Source organism: Chanodichthys erythropterus, chromosome 24, assembly GCF_024489055.1.
Source record: "Chanodichthys erythropterus isolate Z2021 chromosome 24, ASM2448905v1, whole genome shotgun sequence".
Lineage (NCBI taxonomy): Eukaryota > Metazoa > Chordata > Actinopteri > Cypriniformes > Xenocyprididae > Chanodichthys > Chanodichthys erythropterus.
The window spans coordinates 30,663,696-30,669,695 of NC_090244.1; positions in this window are offsets into that span (position 1 = coordinate 30,663,696).

Below are 6,000 nucleotides of genomic sequence, written 5' to 3' on the forward strand. Positions count from 1 at the left end.
AGAACGTGTGCAAAGAAAAACATTTTAGGAAGTGTGCTGACCCGTGTCTGAGGTGTCTGACACCCGAGGACACACACAACCTTTGCGTTTTTTGTCTGGGCGAAGAGCACGCGCGGACAGTACTCGAGGGTGCTGTCTGCTTTAACTGTGAGTGTCTTTCTATGAAGATGCTCCGTTCCTGTCTGGCCATCTTCTCGAGGGGAGAGGCGCCGGCGCCTGTTCCTGGTGGTTCCGGCCCTGCTCGTGCTGAGGCAGAGCAGGGGCTGAGATCATGGGGCTCGCAGGTGGAGCTCGCCAAGGAGTTTGAGAGGGGTGTGAACCTTTCTCAGCCTCCAGCAGCGGCTCCTGGATGACGATGATTCTTTGTCTTTAACATCGTCGGATCCTGGAGCCAGTGCTTTTCTGGCAGCTAGCCCCAGAGAGCAGGAGATGGCAGTGGAGGAAGAAGTGGGCGAGCCCGCAGCTTCCTCCAGGCCTCCTTGCTCAGCATATGCAGAGTTAATGGAGGTTATGGACCGCGCCTCTGGCAGGCTGCAGCTGCCTTGGGGGCGCATGAGGAAAGAAACCGCACTTGGAAGGCTTGATTAGCGGTTCCTTTCCGGCCATAACCCTGTAACTCCGGTGAGCCTTCCATTCCTTCCCGATCTCCACGTTGAGATTGAGAAGGCATGGAAGAACCTGTACTCAGCCAGAATTCATCCACATCAGCGGGGAAATTTTGCAGATGTGGAGGGATTGGGTCAGCATTGGTATGTGGTATTTCTGGTTCCCTGGCCACATTCAATTTCAGGGACCACTTTTCCTCGGAAACGTTGGTCCTAGAAGGACTGTTTGATTTGTCATGCCATACACAGCGTTTGGTCCGTTGTCCCCCTAACTTACAATGAATCGGAATAATGGAGTTATGACTGTTTCAAATGCATGTGAACTTTCAACAAAGTGAATTGACCTAGAAGAAGTTAGAGTGCAATTGGAAATGGGGGACACTTGTGTGTGTGTAGTCAGAATGGTAAACACAAAATGGGAAATTCAGTCTGCAAAACGATGATTGATGTCACACGAACCAGAAATGTTTTGCTGATCTGTGTCACTTGATCTGTGTCTGCTTTGTCATTCTCCCGAGATCTCGCACTGCTGCTGCCACACATCACAGGGGTTGAGGCGCCTGTTTCTTAACTGATGACTGAGACTACAAATATTCTACCTATTATTGAGATTTTGATCTAACACATACGTAACCTGAGACAATCTGTCCGCTCACTATTCCAGCAAAACAATGTTACTTTACCATCTGTTACTGCTTATTGGAGTAATGCAGCAGATCAGCGGTTCCCAAACTTTTTTTCCTGCGCACCCCCTTCTATGTCCCAACCGGGTTGGCGCACCCCCTATCCCCACTTCAAAAAAAAAAAAAACGCAACAAAGCTGTTTTATCGCCATATAAAGACTCATGTTTAATCATGCACAAATAACCAGAACACGCATGACAATAACATCAACAAAGTTTCAATATAGTGCAACAAAGCTACGCACAAGCTTCCACTTTTAAGAGGACGAGTGACGAGTTTAAGTTGCTATTTAATTCTGTATGACTCTCTTCAACAGCACCAAACAATCACATAAACGCCTTAATAAGCAAATGTTACTCAGCTCTTTTTACAAACAACACTGAGCGCCTTGTAATTACAATCTCTGACGATTATATCAAGCATTCTGTCACGTCGCAATCCCTCGCGCAGCATCGGATCCGCGAACGTGCGGCCGAGTTGGGCTCATTCCAGCCGCAGTGCACTGATGCGATTATTTTACTGATTTAAAATACATCAAACACACACATCAAATTCACAGTTCAGTCTTTTGAAATTGTAGGTTTTGCTTGTCAAGTTAGTAACGTTACTTTACTACAGAGCAAACAGGAAGGCTGCCCATCTCGCTCATTAATTCTCGCACTAATTCTTCCATTCTTCTTACCTTTACTGCTGATGCTGCGACTCTTCTTGTTTGCATATGTTCCTTGTTTGTATATTCCACTTTTAGTTTTTCTCATCTAATAACAAATTTGAGCATTTTGAGGCTTAAATTTACAAAAAATAATGGCAACTGTTTGAATTCCTCCAAAGCGCGCACTTGTAAGTGTTCGTTTCGTTAACTGGGTGATTTCGTCATTGCCTGATGTCTGAAAATAATAAATGCTCACCAAAATGATTTTATATGACAAATAAAGCATTATAGCTCATTTATATTTATTTAATTCACTTCAATTTAAATTTAAAAACAAAAATAAATTGTAATGCTTTTTTAATTGTGGTCGGCATATCGCGGGCCGCATTTACATTCGTGATGGACCGCAGGTTGAGAACCACTGGCGTAGAAGAAGACAGCAGCTGTCTTCTTCTACGTTTCTATCAAAAACTAATAAATTATAGTTTTTTATTTAAAATAAAAGTGATTACAAAGGAAATGTTTACTATTAATGTTGTTTTTTATTGTATGGAAAAATCCCACTTAAAAAAACAGAACGCCATTACATTTTTCCTCTCGCGCACCCCCTGGCGGCAGCTCGCGTACCCCTTAGGGGTGTGCACACCACACTTTGGGAATCCCTGCAGTAGATAATATCTGTTGGAAAAGGTGTGGATGCTTCCACATTTCTTTTTCCTAACCAATAAAGTAAAAGTAAAAGCGATCTTTTAAAATACTTCATAAGTGCTACCCTGCAAACCACTACTTAAAAAAATTCAAAAATTATATTTCCTCCAGTTGCTCTTTTTTGTTGACTACGAACAATCTAAAATAAATCAGTTTTATGTCATTATTTATTTGTTATTGTTATAATCTTGTTACTATAGCTAAATTCCACATTCTTTTTCTTGTTTTTGTAAAAGTACTTCTTTTGAAAATACTTGCTTCAATTCAATGGTCTGAAAACAAAAAAAGCCTTAACAACATTACTGTTTGTAATTCTTTTTCTTATTTCAGTGTCATTTAATTCTCATAATTTGTCAATTTGTATAAGTCCCCCAGTTGTTTTTTTCCCGTTTTCCACTTCGGGCCCCCATGATCCTTTGCACAGGGAAGTTATCTGACGTCACAGAATAGGTACAGGAGGCTCAGAGTTCGATTTTACCTATAAATGTATATATAGTATTTTTCTGAATTACTGTAATATTTATACGAGTAAGATTTGGCACATTATTATGGTCAAAACAACATTGTACTTCAATAAAAATACTTTACAGCTCCCTTAATCAGTCTATTCAAATGTTTCAAATACATAGACACAATTATGGTGCAATAAACCAAAAATAAATAAATATATATATATATATATATATATATATATATATATATATATATATATATATATATATATATATATATATATCCTCCTCGACTGTCTCATTAAGATGACGCAGAAGTGCATTCCAAAAAAAATAGTTTTTTTTTTTTTTTTTACCCCTACACCCTTCATCCCTTTGAAGCTCTCACTCCAGAGGGTAAACCCTTTAAAGGGATTAGGACATAGGGATGAGCCCTTCCAAATGGAACGCATGGCTTGACTCGTGTTATGGAGCAGTCGTTCCTTTACCTGAAACTCTTTACTCAGCCTCAAATAGTTCCAAACCTGTATGAATTTCTTTGTTCTGCTGAACAAGAAGGAAGATATTTGAAAGAACGTCAGTAACCAAATGGACCTCATCCCCGATTGACTGCCATAGTATTTATTTTTCCTACTACGGTAGTAAATGGGGGGCGAGATCTGTTTGGTTACTGACATTCTACTTGAGGGTGAGTAAATGATGGCAGAATGTACTTTTTGGGGGAACTATCCCTTTAATCAACATATTTCTTTCTAAATATTACATTATTTGAATGACTTCTTCAACTTATGTTAAAGCATTTATTTTCCTTTTCATCTTCAAACACTAGAGAATAATGATGAATATTGTCTGTTCCTCTCAATGAGAGAAAAGAACATGTTATCAGTATGTTTTGGCAAAGTCTCCTGTTCAGAGTAGAGCTCAGATCAACTTCAGCCTTGAAGAAGCTGTGAATCATGTGTATCTGTATATGTGTTCTGTTCTGTGTGTAGGTCCTGTATTGGTATCAATGGACAACTGGCACTCTGCTTGAGACCTGACCTCATTCAACCTGAAGTAATGACATAGTTAGTGGACTCTGTTAGAGTATAATTGTTGTGGAAATGTGAATGTACGCAGAGTGGCCTACAAACAAAAAAATGTGAGACTTGATGCTGCCTTCTGCTGATGAAACTGCAAACTATTCTTCAGTAAAATTTTCTTCAATTTATTTTTTCAACTCTGACTCCAGGTCTTCGTTCATCATATCTGGTCTTTTGGGTCTTTAACTGTAAATTCCCCTAAGTAGGTTAGGTAAAGATTCCTTCAAAATGACCCGCACTTAATAAGAATCACAGGCTGAAGTGTTTAAAATACATAAAGACAGACTGAGAGTGACTCTTGAAGGACCAGCACCACATCCTCTTGTACCACCACTTTTTGAAGAATTCATCTTCATGAATCTGGCTGTAAGGTTTGGAAGTTTGGAAGATTTTAGTCCATATCTGCAAGACAGACTTTCAGGGTGGACTAAAAATAAACTTACAAAACATTTATAGAGTCATTGACTTTTTCCTATTGTACTCTATCCTGCTCTGTGTTCACAAATTGCAAACCTCTCTGTCTCTCTCTCACTGATGAGTGCATAATCTCTGAACAAAAAAAGGGTTCAATAAGCACCACCTGCTGGCGATAACGTCTCAGGTTAAGCATGTAACCATGGTTCCCTGAGAACAGGGAACGAGACTCTGCGCTGATTGCGCTATGGGGAACCGTCACGACAGGTGTTCGAAATGCCAAGAATCACAACACTCCAATCCTACTGGCCGGCGACAGCCTATGACATCATTACGGCGCAAACCGTAATGTATAAAGGGAGCGCCTGAGGAAGCAGTCAACACCTTCTCATCTTTGAGGGACTGTTCAGCAGGCATCCTGAAGCATGGCAAGGAAGCGCAGAGTCTTGTTCCCTGTTCTCAGGCAACCATGGTTACATGCGTAACCTGAGATGTTCCCTTTCGAAAAGGAACTCAACTCAGCGCTGATTGCGCTATGGGGAATGATATACCCATGCCGCCATGCTAGAGGAGAGTGCATGACCAAAATGTCTGGACAAACGTCCAGCAGTTCCAGGGAAAAACCGGGAGCAACTTCTCCAAGGCTGTCAGTGACAGCATTCCCTATGGCTAACAGCCCAAGCTGAGCCTAAAAGAGGCCTTCCGTGAAAGGCCTGCCAAGGCTGCTAAAGGCATCTTGGACCAACAACCCGTAGAAAGTGGTCCCTTAAAGGGAATGTGGCCAGGAGACCAGAAGGAATCCAGGCCAGTCACTAGAGGGGATAAAATCACCCCCCATGCCACCAAGGAGGCCGTACTAATCTAGCGAAAGCCAAACATAGTCTGGGCCAACCCTGTCTGACATACAGAGTCTCCAAGGCGCAAACTCCAAAAGAGTAGAGCAGGTAAGAGTGACTGCAAAAAGACAGTAAGCAAGTCAAACCCACACGCTGAGATGGGCGTACAGCGTACGCCATCACGTGCTAAAGAAGGCCCCACAGGCCTATAACCTCAGCAGACATGTGGCATCAGCTTGTGGCAGTGTTATCAAGCTCCAGGCTAAGCAAACCGACTACAAAAGGAGGTCATAAGTCAGCCAGAGCCCTGGCCAGCCAGCGACAAAAAAATCCCTTTTACTGTCTTCAGTAAAGAATGTCAAGAAACGCAAAAGGTACATGCCAGTATGTTCCCAAAGGATGCTCCGCGGGCCAGCCTGTCACACGCAGCGTTAGCTAGCGGCCACTAAAAGATAGGCATCCTGGAGAGCAGAACTCAGCTGAGCACTATAAACCCTCGAATCGAGGGGAGTATAAACCACTCATCCTAGGATCTACTCAGTGTCTGATAAAAGCACTGAGGAGGCT